This window comes from Alexandromys fortis, unplaced genomic scaffold (genome assembly GCF_014885135.2).
Source record: "Alexandromys fortis isolate MF-2015 unplaced genomic scaffold, M_Fortis_MF-2015_v1.1 scaffold_181, whole genome shotgun sequence".
NCBI lineage: Eukaryota > Metazoa > Chordata > Mammalia > Rodentia > Cricetidae > Alexandromys > Alexandromys fortis.
The window spans coordinates 2,980,187-2,995,238 of NW_026068069.1; the positions used below are offsets into that span (position 1 = coordinate 2,980,187).

General features: G+C 42.6%; 2 protein-coding genes across 4 annotated transcripts in view; one reads left to right on the forward strand and one right to left on the reverse strand.

Annotated features, from left to right (window-relative positions):
• Positions 1-15,052, reverse strand: part of Spmip10 (sperm microtubule inner protein 10) — a 497,054-nt gene that overhangs the window by 266,916 nt on the left and 215,086 nt on the right. The window lies entirely within an intron of this gene.
• Positions 1-15,052, forward strand: part of Marchf3 (membrane associated ring-CH-type finger 3) — a 144,835-nt gene that overhangs the window by 79,518 nt on the left and 50,265 nt on the right. Inside the window, exon 1 of one of the 3 annotated variants that reach the window (XM_050120909.1) lies at positions 11,357-11,488. The exons of the other annotated variants lie outside the window; for them this stretch is intronic. The gene's annotated coding sequence lies outside the window, so the exon portion shown is untranslated. Of the gene's footprint in view, positions 1-11,356; positions 11,489-15,052 lie in introns of those variants that run through there. 3 annotated transcript variants of the gene reach the window in all.

Here is a 15,052-nt window from a genome sequence, read left to right on the forward strand (position 1 = left end):
TGACGGGCCACTGTTTACACTGGATATGGAGGGAGATCCTAATGGATGGCCATAATGAAAAGGAGGAAAGATCAGTGCATCATAGATCCTGGGGAAACAAAGTTTGTTGGTGTTGGGGGAGTAGAAGAAGTGAGCAGGAAAGGTAAGCAGACAATGAGGACAGGATGCTTCCTGTGGTGTTCCATTATATGCATGTATACATACTTATATTTGTTTTTAAATATATAAATTTTGTCTGACCACTTAAAGACTCCTGTATGACAGGAGGAACACAGAATCCACACATCTTCATTACTAATGCTACCTCTTATTTCTTGGATGTGGCTGTTTCCCACTTAGGTTACAGGAAGTTTTGCAGAGTCCATTTCCTTCCTTCTCAGACCACCTAACCCAAACCTAACTGTTCTCTCTAAGCCTCTTTACCTCCCTAATCCCAATTCCCTATGGACGGCTGCCCTTGGATGATGCTGGGAACCTTATGATTCCCTTAGCAACAACAAGGGAAGTGAGAGAATGCCAATGTGCTGCATGTGTCTCATCAGCCCCTAATAGGCCTCGTACACAGCTCTCCTCCTTGTTGGCTACTGGGTCTTAGATAAAGGGCTGCTGGAAGGGAGTGAAGTAGGGTCTTTCCTTGTTGTTGTTGTTGTTGTTTTTACTACTTGGGTTCTAGATTTCTGGTCCAGGAATGCAAAGATAAATGAGTTTGGATTTTCCCTGATGTACCTCTACCTTCACAGAGTTCTTGCAATATGGAATGCCATCTGCCACTCCGTTCTAAAAGGCATTCTTCTATTCTTCCTGTTCCATCAGAGCCACTGTAAATGTGACTTGTAAAAACACTATTACAATATCCTTGTGTTTTTCTTGGTTTAAATGATTGGTGTGTTGTGATCGTTAATGGCAAATCGGTTTCACAAGATAATTAAATCCTCTGGGATGAATTCAAGATTTCACATTATTTATTAGCTGTGTCTTGTTTCCTTTAACATATGTTCATGTAGGCGTTGGCATTTAGATTTGAAGGCATTTATCATTGTGTTTCTCTCCTAAGTAATGTATTTTAAGGTATTTCTTCCGCTGAGACTTCCTTTTAATAGAGTTAAACTTCTATTGGAAAGAATGTTTATGCTTGTATCAGAAGCTTTGTTGATTGACATGACCGATTTTATTTCAAGATGAAAAGAGTCCTCCTCCCTACGTGCCCGCAGGCTTCCTCCCCCCCCCCCCCCCCCCGCCCCCCCCCCCCCCCCCCCCCCCGCCAGTTTAGATGTAAGATGACAATGACCTACCTAAATTAGCCAGCGAGCTGTAAAACCTTTGGGTCTGGTTAATTTAGGTAGGTGGTATTTTTATTTATTTGCAAGTTTTCTTATAATGGAGTTAATGCCTCCATTGGCAGGGACAATCTGAGGAAGATGTCCTGGTAAGAGTGACTTTTCTGAGCAGGCAGCATTTGTCCTCAGTCCTCAGCATTTTTGAGTATGTCACTGACACGAATGATATTCCACCGTTTTCCCATGGTATATGGAAGTTATCGGAGGTAAAGTTTCTGTCCTTATTCCTTTGTGTTTTTCTGCATGTGCCCCTAGCCTGGTACACGTGACGAATATTCAGCAGAAACTTAACGGACTGAGTACAAAAATGAGTGGCCCCACTGAAGGCATCCAAGGAGCATGGCAGTTCCATGAACTCAAGGTTGTAGGGGCCCCAAGTGATGTCTGGGCAATAGAAGTGGGAGTTTTCCAGCTCGGTGCTGTATTATTAGTTTGGGAAGTATGTGCGGCTTCTTTTTTGAGTGAGAAACGTATTAGCAGAAGGTACTTAATTCAGGAGCTGGGCATGAGCGGGTCGCCAATGGAATGTTTCTAACCAGGTACACGGTTGGCATGCTGAGATCTACTCTCACACTGTCCATCCCCAGACACACTCCCAGCCCATGTGAGAGGCATCTCATGAGACAAGTGGTTTCCGTGACTGCCTGAAGTGGGCATATGATATTGTGCTCCAGGGAAAAGATGGTTTGAAGTTGAGGAGCTGGTCGTCTGTGAATATATATACTGTTTATTTTTGTTAGTGGTTTTAACTTTGAAATTATTTCATTTTATTTTCTGCATTTCGTGTGGGGGCAAGAGCAGGCACATGCCAGAGCACAAGTGTGAAAGTCAGGCTACAACTTAGGGAAGTTGGTTCTCCCCTCCATCACCGTGTGGGTTCTGGGAAGTGAACTCAGGCTCGGCAGCAAGTGCCTTTGTTCATTGAGCCATCTCACTAGCCCCTAGAAACATTATTTCTAAATCAATTTTTGGTTCACAGACATACTTGAGAAGTCTCCCCATGACCAAACCCACAGCCTCACCTATTAGCAACATCTCCCATTGGAGTGTCCTATCTGTCCATGAGCCCATTATGACATATCATAATCACCCCAAGTCCAGAGTTCGTATCAGGGCTCATTTTGGTGTAGCATATTACATGGGCTTGTACAGATGTGTAATTGTGTATATCCACCATATGGTACTCACAGACTACTTTTACCGCCCCAAAGCACCCATGCTCTGCTCATCAGCCACCCACCCTGCCACCATGCTCTTTTTCTCCTGCACCTTCCTCAGTCAAATCAAGGGTCTTAGGGACTATTTTTCAGCCACTTTAATCTGGAGGAAAAGGAGAGAAAGAGGAAAAGAAATAAAGGAGCCCTGATCTCGGTGCCTGCTTCCTGTAAAGAATGGGCTTTAAGAAACATCATTGGTGAAGATTAATTCCTTTGTCAATAAATGTCGGCAGCTAATCTGGTGCCAATTGCATATGCCTGGGGAGTGAGCCCTGTGGAGGCTCAGGAAACTAAATCACTGTGGGGTGCTTTGTTTTCTACCAAGCACTGGTTAGGCCCCCACCACTGTTTTCCATTTTTAAAACTGAAAAGGAAAAAGAAATGCCAAACAGCGTTTGCGACTCCAAAGGGCAAACTGGATATGTTTTGACATATGTTGAAAATAAATTATTCTTAAGTCAGTTCACATATAGAATTATCTTTCTAGGATACACCAAGCTAAAAGCAGTTTTATATACTCGGACCCTTCATCTGCCAAGTCACAGGGCAGTATCTTGCCTTAGATAGTTCTAGTCTCTGAGACTGACTCACAGTGGGGGGTGACTTTAAAAACAAGGCAGTTAAGAGTCCTTACTGCCTCCTCCAACTTGACTGATTTTTGTGTCCTAGGGATTGAACCCCAGAACTCATGCATGCTACATAAGTACTCTACCACTGAGCCAAACATCCAATATTGGTGTTTGATTTGTGTGTGTCTGAGTGTTGTGTGTCTATATACCTGCGTGTGTGCGTGTATGTGGTTCTATTTTATGTTTTGAAGTGCTAATCAAGACTCAAGAAACTGGCTGTACTGCTTAATAAATGAATCAACAGCACCCAGAGCTTGAGAAACACTGATTTGGGATGTTCTATGGAGGAGAGAGTTACAGACAGAACCCTACAGAATGCGTACCTGTGTTTGCTGGCCAGCAGGCGGGACTTGGATACCTCCAGAGCAACTCCTATAAGCCAGGCTTTGTGCTGAGCGCTAACCCTGCACCCTCGTGGCCTATAGGTGAGGCTTAGCTGTCACCTGAGGCAAATGTGCTTCTGAAATCACTCTGGAGATCCAGAATTTAAATGCCACCTCCCTGACTCTGAGTCCATCTTTATAACCTTCATAGAGCTGCTGATAGCCAGCCACAGTCCTGGGGGTAAGCTGTGTCCTTCACCCCGTTAGCCTCATTCTTCTCTTCTCCATTACAGTTTGCACCAACGTCTTAAGGAACTGTGTTCGGTTACTCTAACCCTCTCCTTTACCTCCATCTGGAACTTTCTCTCCTGGTTCCTTTGTCTGGCTACCTCCCATTGTTTTTGTCTCAGCCTAAGACCCATTCCTTGAGGACTCCTCTGACTGCCTCTGCTCAACCCTCATAGCTCTGGTCAGTCGCTACCTACGTTCAAGTCGCTACCTACGTTCAAGTCACTCTGTGCTCTCATTCTTAGCACTTGTAATATTCTCTTATTTTGCTTCTAAATCTAGCTGTGTACTGCTAAGTATGCAGCAAGTACTTTTTCAGTTGGGAGAATAAAGGGAGGTAATTTGTATAATTTGCCATTTCCGTGGTATAAATACTCCCACTATCGCCAATTTCAAGGCATGGTTTCCCTGAACTGGAGTTGGGAAGATCTGGAGGCGAGAGGATAAGCTGGCTCCAGCTTACGGTGTCTGTCTCCTCAGCTCTAATGAGGGGTAGGAGTCAGAATAAGGGGGAGTCAGTGAATCAAGAGGAGAAATAGGGAAGGAAGGGCCGGCCAAGAAAAATCTTGTGCAAAATACTGTGATAGTCAAACATATTACTTGTTTGCAGTGAGTACAGAGGCGTGGAAGAGGCAAGACTGAAAGCTGAGTGTGTAATAAAAATAACTACCAAAGCTGTTGGCTTCTCGGAGGTGATAGAATACTTCCACACACGTGGGGCCATCTGACCACGTCCGTAAGAACAGCTGTTGTTTTGTCCGCGAAGAAATCGGATCCCCCAGAGTTCAAGTGATCTTAGCAGGGTCATCCGCTCACATCTAAGCAGGAGTCAAGGTTTCCTGAGTTCCAACCCCACACTCTTACTACTCAGTGTGGCTTTCATATGAACATTCCTGTTCCAAGTGGAGATTGTTGATCCTGAGATTTTTGAGAGAAAAAAGTTCCACAGTTTTGAGCCAAATTTGAAGCAAGATTTAAATAAATACTGACCAGGATGGACTCTAGTCAGGACCACTCCCTGGAATCACAGCAAGTGGTGATAAGAAAGGTGTTGTAGGGGCTTTTTATAGGCAAAGCCATACAACCACCGTATTTCCCATGTGGTTTTGTTATTTTCCAAGAACTACAACTCCCAGCATTCCAAGAAGTTACCTGATTTTTTGGCAGGTGGGGCTTACAGGTTGATGCTGGCTCTTAGAAAATGGGACACTAATCCCTACACAATGAGACGGGGGACACAGGCGTGGTGAATGGGTATTATAAATGAGTTTGGCAAAGTAATGCCAAGCAAGTGACAGAGCTTTATTGGTTCTTAGAGCCCTCTTTCCTTATTAGGAGGTGGCATTATGAGTCCCCAAGAGCACGGTTCATGTCTGGGTACAGTTCAGACTAAGCGAAGTGACCATGGACAGTGGGCTTAACCCTTCTGTGCTGTAGATTCCTGCTAATACAGTAATAGCAATTTTTAAAATTCCTGTCTTGGAATGGTTACAGGGTTAACTGGGATAGCAGAAGTCAGGTGTCTGGAACTGCACACACCATAGAGGGAGCGCTGCTGTTTTTATGCCCACCAATACTTCCTCCTCTTCCAGTGCAAGACACTGCTACATTTTAGCATCATTTCTTTATGTAAATCCCAGAAAAAGGGAAGCTTGCCAATAATATGGTGCTGTTAGTACAGTAGGAATTGAAAGCTGTGCAGCGTTGAGTCTGGGCAAATAATAAGGGCTTCTGATGCAATTTCAAGACAGTCGCCTAGTCAGAATGAGAATCAATAGCCATGTGGATTATTCTCGTGGCTTTAAATGGCCTGAGCTATCCCTTGCAAAATACTGCCACCAGTAAAACCTTAGAGACTTTAACCATATAATGGAAATAGCTCACCCTAAGCCATTATCTTACCCTATTGTGTAACTAGTTCTTTCTTTGTATTTTATGACTGTATCATTGTTCTTTGCTTTGGTTGATAAATCCCTACTGGGCAACAATTATATTTGCTTTCTCAGACTATGATAATAGTTTTCATATTCCTAATTTTTTTTTTACAAAACTAAAGCAAAGACTGGTATTTTGTGACATGTGAAATTTTTATGAAATTTAAATCTCAGTATCCAAAATTAAATTCTATTGAAATGCAGCTGTCCTTGGTTGTTTAATGTCTGTGGATGTTTCTGTGCTACCGTGGCTTAGTAAAGTAACTGTGAGAAAGATCACACAGTATGCAAGACAGGAAGTGTTTTCTAAAGTTTTGTGGAGTCCTGGCTGGAATAACTAAGACAGGTCCCCTCAAGAGTTAAGATGTCTTTAGTAAAAGCCTCAGTGATTACACTGAGTGATTACACCAAGGCTTTCAAGGTTTTTATTGCTTCTTAAACCATGTGGGAAGTGGTGGGAACAGAGTTGATACCGTTTTTTAAAACCACAATGTGATTAAATAGCTGAAAATACTCGAGGGTTTCCGTTCAGCCTTGAAGAGAACTGTAATGGGGTTATGAAGTTAATTTTAGGTATGAAGCACTAGGAAGACCGCACCGTGTGTCTCAGAAGCACAGAAGCGCCACCGTTGTATAGCCGGGAATAATGGCGCATGGTGCAGTTTTGGAGTTTGACTTTATGGGGTCTGTGAGAAAAACTGCATTGCTAGAAGCTATATAGTCTCACTGTGCGCATGTCCTTGCAGAACGCACCTGTCATCCTCTCAAATCTTCTTCCACAGGATGCTAATGTCCATCCTTCATTAGAAATGGGTGGCAATAGGGTCAGGATGTGATGACCACTCTGGCAAAGCAAAGGGACCCAGTCCATTCCTGTGGTACTTTCACCTATGAACCAGTGAGTAAATGACTGAATGAATGAATACAATTTCCTGGGATCCGGGCCAAATGTGAACACTCACTCTGCCAGCTTCTTGCTTCAGTGCCGCACTAGAGGAAGTGCCAGTCTGCCAGCCTTATTCATGCTCTGCTCTTCAGGGCACCATTAGCACAAACAACGTGCATTTGGCTTTGAAAACCTAAGCACAATTCTGAAAGCTGTTTCTAAACAAGTGTGAATGTTCTCACTTGTTTTTGTTAGTTTGCTTTTATTTATTCTACTTCTTTGTTGGGTGGATGGTGTCAAAACCTTCCTCAGTGGTTTAGGAAAGTCAACGTTTTAAAGCGTGGGCTTGAACTTCTAATCCTGCCTGGTATCAGAAAGCTCCTGACGTGAGTTTAGCACACATCATGCTCAAGGAGACAGAGGCCTTGTTTCCCCAGGTGTTTCCTTTAGCCCCTCTCCTATAATACTTAGTAATGTCTTGTCATTCTGTAAAATTGTGAAGCAAAAAAAGTTACCAAATACTAAGAGCTTGTGAAATAAACTCCGTATTTATTGGAACAGCTCAAACACAGTGCCTTGCCTCATTTCTGAAACAGGAAAGTAGAGTTTTGTGAACTTGTAACTCTGGATTTTCCACCACCCACATTATTCTTCCACTTTTGAAAATCCAAGCTCCTAAGTCCCATGAAAATAAATGGGTAAGACACAGTTGCATGGCCATTGTGATAAGCACATGGAATAAAAAGATTTCTGCTTAGCATGAAAGGTTAATTGAGGATGTCAGAGAAAAAAGAGAATCAGAAAATTTTAGGAAAAAAATAGACAAAGAATACAGGATATGCTATTGAATAAGAGAATTTACACATTCAATCTTTGTTATTCAAGACTTTCCTATATGCAAATTCTTACTCACTAAAATGTATTTGTAACTCCCAAGTCAATACTCAAGGCAATTTCACAGTCTTTCACAGACATACATGGGGTGTCAAAAAGTTTTGAGTCTCCCTTATGTACATGGTCCAGCTGAGGTCAAGCAAGGTAAATGCTGTGCCTTCTTAGCTTTAACAGACTTTTTTAAGTGTCCTTTTGTGGTCTGATTTTTCCCCATTTTTTCAGCTTTGTGCTTTGGGTTTGTGATCTCACTCTTTAAAGTGGCCTCCGAGGAATGTGCTAAAGTGCTCTTGAGTGTCCCAGAGCCCAAGAAGACTAATACCTTGTGGAGAAAATAAGTGTGACAGATGAGCTCCAATTGGCTGTGACCCACAGTGTTTGACCATGGGTTCAACATTAATGAGTCACCAATGGATGCTAACTAGCACTTAATCCCTCACAAAACAGTGACATCTGTTGGTTTGCAAGTGAGCATGGTCTAGCCAGGAACCTAACCCCTAGGAGCAGCGGTTCACTGTCCACTAATTCAGTGTTTGTGGCAATTTATGGAGAGTGCCATGGATGAATGACACGAAGCCGTAGCATTTGGATTTCTTTCTAGTCTCATCTCAGATTTGAGGCTCACATACTCGTAGTGCAGAAGACTCTCTGATGTTAGGGTCACAACTCTTTCAAAAAGGGCTAATGAAAATGCCTTCTAAGATACCACTGTGCTCTGCTTCATTCATTCCACACCATGCTCCAAAAGTAATCCAAGTGGAGGGAGCTTATAGTAGGGGTTAGGGATAAGAAGAATGTGAATAAGGGGGGTAGGGCTAAAGTAGTGTGCTATCATCCAGACCACTCCCAGACCTTTTGTCAGCCATGGGTACTTACGTCATGTGAGGAAGCCTTCTTTTCCAATGAAAGGGCATGAAGGTGGGGGTTATGTAGGTGACACGCTGCTGGCAACCGTACAGAAGACATGTCGAAGAGATGGCATTGATAATATGATTGATAATAATCATAGTGCTTAAGCTGGTCATTACCTGTAGAAATCTCCCATAGCATTAGGTTACTTTTGTTGGTGAATCTGTAGTAATAGGAGCTTGTAAGTGTGCAATTATTACACAAAGTAGAGAGAAAGAAACCTCTGTAAGGTGAAGAAGGACGGTCGTCTGTCATGTTTCTGGTACACTTTTACCCAGGGAGAAGCAGCCTTCAGCTTCCTCTTCTGTTTCCAAAGTGCAAGATATCAAAAGGAGATCACTTGCCTTCCTTTGCTATGCAGAAGAAGTAAAGGAAATTATTTGTTTGGGCCCCTGAGAAGCTGGGGAAATATTACATTTCCTACATCATAATGCACATATGAAGTTATTTCCCTCAAACCAGATTCTAATTTCTTTAATTCAGTAGGACAGCTCCCAGAACTTTCTTGCCTACAGTTCTGAAGTGCTGGGGGAGGGGGGAGTAGATCATTGAGGAAGATGGAACATGAATGAGTTTTGATGTCTTAAAAATGTGTGATGACTCACAGATGGAAGAGGCTGCATCTGCAGCGTGAAACTTTGAGGACACTAAGGAGGGGGGTCTGAGGTCCGCTTTGAAGGTTCCTTGTGTTTGTGGGGTGTTTTTGTTTTTTCTCTCTGCTTGTGAACTGCTAGTTTAAATAAATAGATTTCTGGAGAATCAGACCAGCAGAACAGGATTGTGTTCTACAGTCCTCCGAAATGCTGGGGGAAGCAAGGGCGCTCATCATGTTGATGACAGACACCGCAGGACACATTATAGAATTTATTCAGTACATCCTACAACCTTTCACACCACCTTGCCCAAGAGTTAAACACCAAGATTCTTCCTGTTTCAAAATTCAGGGCTTATCAAAAGAACATGTGCTTTCCTTAAGCCAGCCACACTACCCCGTGTGATTAGGAAACTTGGGAGAATGTTTATGGAATATGCTTGTCATTACTAGAGCTATCCCCTACATTGCTCTCTTGGGAGTGGGGGGGGTCCTCTCTCATTATTTTCTTTTCAGTCCATCCTTACCCACCCCCAGACAAAAATACTAAGGCCCCTGTTATTTAATCCATACCTGAGGATAATAATAATGGTAGCTGTTCATAGAAATTGAGGTCAGAAATTGAATTAATCAGGTTCTCCTGCTAACTTTAGGGTGCTGAGAAAATCATAAAATCCCTTTGCTTTTAGTTTCCTCATTATGAAACAGAGGCCCGCCAATTCACATGAGGCCATGTATTTAAATATACATCTGCTGGCCAGGCAATTTGGATATATAAATTCCACAGAGGAATGATAAATGTGGCCTTATAAAAGCCTGGCAGATCATTGCAGCGAGCTGCTGTTTATAGATTTGTCTCCTCTCACACGAATATGACTTCAGTTAAGTATATGGATTTTTAATTTAATTTGGCATATTTCTGGTTGAAAAGAAAAAAGTCTACTAAATGCTAATTTAGGCACATTGTATTTGTGCTAGGAAAAAAAAAAGAGAGAGAAAGAGAGAGAGAGAGAGAGAGAGAGAGAGAGAGAGAGAGAGAGAGAATCCTTTTCTGTCCTTCCACCTACCAGAATCTGTGGCTGCCACCAAGGAGCAGGAGACCGCAGGAGGACACAAATGTTAACATGCAGCTGAACTCTGATAACCATTTGCTGACATGGCCACAGTGCCTTGTACTTGAGGCAGTTTGTAGGTTCACCACTTCATTTTATTCTGACAATACGTGCTGTAGCTCAGAGGCTGATTTAATGTTCGCATGTCCTTGATGAAAGACCCGCAGCTAAGGGACAGAAAATGACATGCTGGTGGTCCCAAAGCCAGTCAGCTGCAAAGAGCCAGGGGCCTGTGAGGCCCAATTCAGCATCTCTCCACTCACTAACTCAGGCATTTCCTGGAGCAAGCAACCATGGAGAGAGCTTACTGGATTTCTTCCCCGGAGATTTATAATGTCCTTTAGTACTTCTGGAATAAAGGAAATCCCTAATGGAGGTATATAATATTCAAGTTTGAGTTGGGCTTGCTCTGGTTTGATTTCAGTAGTTATTGTTTTTCCAGGAAGTAGTTTGATGTGCTTCCCCTGTAAGACCTGTAAAAAAGGGAGTTATTTGTTCACCCATATTTTAAAATATAATAAAAATGCATTTTATTTTAAGGAGGTAAAAAGCATAAAACAAAAGTGAGCTAGGGAAGTACTTACAGCTGGGGGAGAACCATCTTTCTCATTTTGATCAATTAGACTTGAAAGTCTAAGTATAAATACTTCATATCCTGCTTCTTCTTTCACAGTCTTATGTTTTATTTCCTTTTTATAATTTGTTATAAAGTAATGTCAGAGGTCCTACTTCTAATCCATGAGATGGAGGCACTCTGTTCCACCTTTACCCTGCTGGTGGACAGATGTGTCACATTACGCTACAAGCAAGGGATACTGCAGGATATAAAAGGGCACTGCTGGTTATGTGCAACTCTGTCTGCATTTCTGAAAATGTTTTTAAAATAAACGTCTTAAAGAAAAGACTAAAACACTCTGTCCTAAACGTCTCAAAACTATTGATATACACCTCCAAACTGTGAGGGGAGAACCTTTGCTACCCCCAAGAAGCCAATGATGTCATTTTAGTCTGAAATCTAGCAGGCTGGAGATGCAAGAAGAGCCAGTGTTTGAGTTTGTGCTCAAAGGCAGGTAATGGCTTCTGCTCATGCAGAAGGCAGGCAGGGAGAAAGAGTTCCGTCTTCCTGGGGGAGCTCCAGTGGTTTTGTTCTTTTCCAGACTCTACATTTCTACATTAAGGATGGTGATCCGTCTATCAGCTTCAACCTTAAACTCATCCAGAAAGAACCCATCCTCAAAGAAATACCCAGGATAATGTTGAATCAAATATTTGAGTAGCTGTGGCCCTGTCAAGATAGCACATAAAATTATATATACATCACAGCCCGGTGCCACCTTTGTCTGCCTGACTTTTCCAGCCTACAGTTACAGGTGACTATTAGAAATAGTAACTTTTGCTTTCTTTACAACAGATGCTGTCTCTTGTGATTTTGCCATGTCCACAGCCCATCATTCAGAAAGAAAATACAGGTCTTTCTCCACTGCCAGGCACTGCATGAAACAACAAAAAGAGACTGGGTTATATGGTGGTTGGGTACTGAAACCAATAGGATTTTCAAGTATGGAAGTGGTGGTAGCATTCCAACTCTCCCCAGCCATTCTGTCCCCAGGCGGGTAGGGGAGTGTAGCCTTGAGTTCCAATCTAGGAAACAGAGCACTGCTCACTTACGCTCCCACTGCACCTCACAGAGCAAACCAAGGACCCGGGTCTTGTGTAGGGTGAGATGATCTTATTTAGCACATGGCAATCCCCCTTTCTGTACTGTAACAGGGCACTGACTGGTGGGGAAATGGAGATGCCCTTCCATCTGAAGTATTCTGGTCCTTTATCTACATGTCCTTTATTCTTTGGTTGGTGAGTGAGTGATTGGATGGTTGATTGCTTGGGTTTTGAGACCGGATTTCACTGTAGCGCAAGTTTGTCTCAAATCACAATCTTCCTGCCTCAGGCTGCAGAGTGCCGCTACTACAGACATGAGCCACAAACTCTGCACTCTTTCAGTTTTCTTTCAACAATTTATCTTCATGACAACTTAAGGAGATTGTGTAAGTGGGGGTAAAAAGTTTATTTTAGATATATCACCCATTACTATGTTGAGTTTAAATTCATGGCCTGCCTACTCATTTTCTTCACTGAACAAATAAGACTAACTGATTTACAATATGCAAATGAGTACAAAAGCCATTCAGAGTTCAAGAGAAAAATATAAAAAAACAACCCTCAAATAGTGGAAGGGATACGAGAATGCTTTTTAAGTTGTCCAGAAAGTCATATTCCTAAGTAGGAAGACTGTGTCACCCCTATGACTATGTGACAACAGAACCTGTTATTAAGATAGTGGATTTATCTGTTCATTTTTGAGTCAGCAAATACCTTTAGATGCCCATTGTGTGTCAGGAACTTGTAAAGAAGCAGTGGGTCCTAATATAGCAAGAAAAGAAGGTAGAAAGAGGCCTGTCAGATGGAGAGAAGTCCCGTGAAATCTGCCTTTTGGCGCCCTCTTCCCAAGCACCGCATTGCCATTAAAAAAGATTGCTCATGTAAGGAAACCACGAGTGCTTCTGTAGTTTAAAGAATAATGCAGTTTACTGAAGCAGATTAGAGCTTTTTTCCCCCACAACTAATAAAAGAGGCTTATGGGAGCTAGAAAGAAATAAGGAAGATGACTCCACGATCATCCGCAGAGATGCAAACGTCTTTAGATGGCCTTTTTACTCTTTTTAATGAAAATATTCCAAAGCCTCCACAGTAATGGGCAATTCACCTAGGAACTCATTTTCATTATTTGTGTAATTTTTAATTCTCCAGGCTTTTAGTTCCATGTACATCAGAACCGCTTAAGGGCTGGAAAATGATGCTGAGGAGAATGCCATGTTTACAGCAGAAAATTCTGTTATTGGATTTGCCACAGTGATCATCATTTGTAAATTTAAAGACTAAGTCCAGTTTATGAACAGACAGAGCTGGAAGAATCAGCCAAGCAAGGACTGCTTGCATACTTCAGCACTGCCATGGGTTACCTTTGGTCACATATCTTCTGTGGCCTTGAAAATAGAACTTAATACAGATCATGTTAAAGTGCCGTCCAGTCTCCTTAGAGAATACATGTTCTTATGGCCCGGATCCAGGCATTGCCAAGACCCCTATTGTGTTTCTTGAAGCCATATATTCCTCCCTGTATACCTGGTAAGCATGTTAGTAGGCCCGCACATACTACACAAATGGGGAGGGGTGTGCCTGGCTTATGGAAATGCTAGGGCCAATGGATGGGAGTACAGGTATGAATTCAGGTTGGCTTTTTCCTTTGCTGTCAGAAAACTGCAGCTACATCCTTCCCAGAAAGAATATGAACACGCATTTTTTTTGTATCTACACTGAGTACTTGAGAGTAGTGACCTCATTCTGAAGTCACAATGGTACACACAAAAGGAAAGCGTCAGGCACTATAGTGGCCCATCTGGCTCCTCCAAGAGCCTCATGTTTATTCCCTGAGACATAAGCAAAGGGAAAAAGATTCCTGTACCACTTGTGTTAAAGGGGAATATTCTCTGCACATCTCACCTTCCAGAAACACCCAACGTTCTTAAGTGTCTCATGTGTCTCAATGTGTGCATTCGGTCTTACCCAAATGTCTCCCTTGACTGTTCTGGCTGGTCCTCCCAGCCCAAGATTATACCATCTAGTGACAGGGTTTCTCAGCCTGTCAGGATTTCTAATTGTAAAGAGAGCAACCGCTCATCCTGGACCCACTCAGGTGAGGCTCTTTAAATACTCACGGCAAGAACATTCTCCTTTTTCTCTGATGTAAGGAGTTAAATAATTGAGCCCTACTACCTGGTGGCAAAAGCTCCATTTGCTTCATTCCCAACCACATTTTTTATGCTTATCCACTGTGCCTCTCAAAGTACTGCTTTGCATTCCAAATTAATAAATGTCAGTAGAAAGAATATGTGAATTGTCTCAAACAGAAACACCATAGACCAGTGAATGCCTTGGAGATATCTGATGTTAGGTGACCCTCGTACAGTAATCACAGCCAGCAGTGTTTGCTGTTGCGCCGACCTCTGTGCTAGGGTACTTCGTGCACAAGATTGCACTTCATCTTTGAATAGATGCGATGCCACCATTTCATCCCCAGCGTGCAGAGAAATAACTGATAAATGGAAGAGCAAAGGGACCCAAACCCAAAATGTCTAACCTGAAGACTCAATGTCAAATCATCGTATCATCTGCTGTTTCAGAAAGGGAAATTGTACCTGGGTGTGGTGGCATACATAATTCCAGCACTCTAGAAGCTGAGGAAGAAGGATCATGAGTTCAAAGCTGTCCTGATCTACACAGTAAGGCTCTATCCTGTCCAAAAACTGATGCAGCTGGTGTTTTCCGGTTTCTATGTCTGTCAAATTGATGGTGCCAACCACGTGACCACTGACACCTGCTTCTCTCCCATGTGCCCATATTGGAATTCTGCAATAGGGACTATACTTCAGTTAGTCCCTGAAATCTATGACTAAATCTGGGATGCTTTAGAGTTTATGGTTAATAGTAACATAAGCATAGTCTTACCGAAGATCCCTATGTATGATGTGCTCGGTTTACATTAGTAAAGAAGTCGGGACTGGTAGATGCAAATATTGAAGTTCATACAGCATCACTCTCCAGTCAGAGCCATTCATCAGACTGCTTGGCGGCGGCAGCAGACTGCTTTTGTCAGTGTTTGAAGTTCACACTTCTCTTTTACTTCTGAACGCATCCGTCTTTTCATAAGGCATGCAAAGCCTTCACTTAGAAGACACATCTTGCCTCTTCTTGGTTCAGCTGCCCTTAGTAAGTTCTACTGAAGCTGGAAAACACACCTCCATCCTGCCCTGCCTACTTGGAATATATTTGCTGACGGCCTCTCTCTGTGGAGCAGCAGTGCTCACAATAGTGTC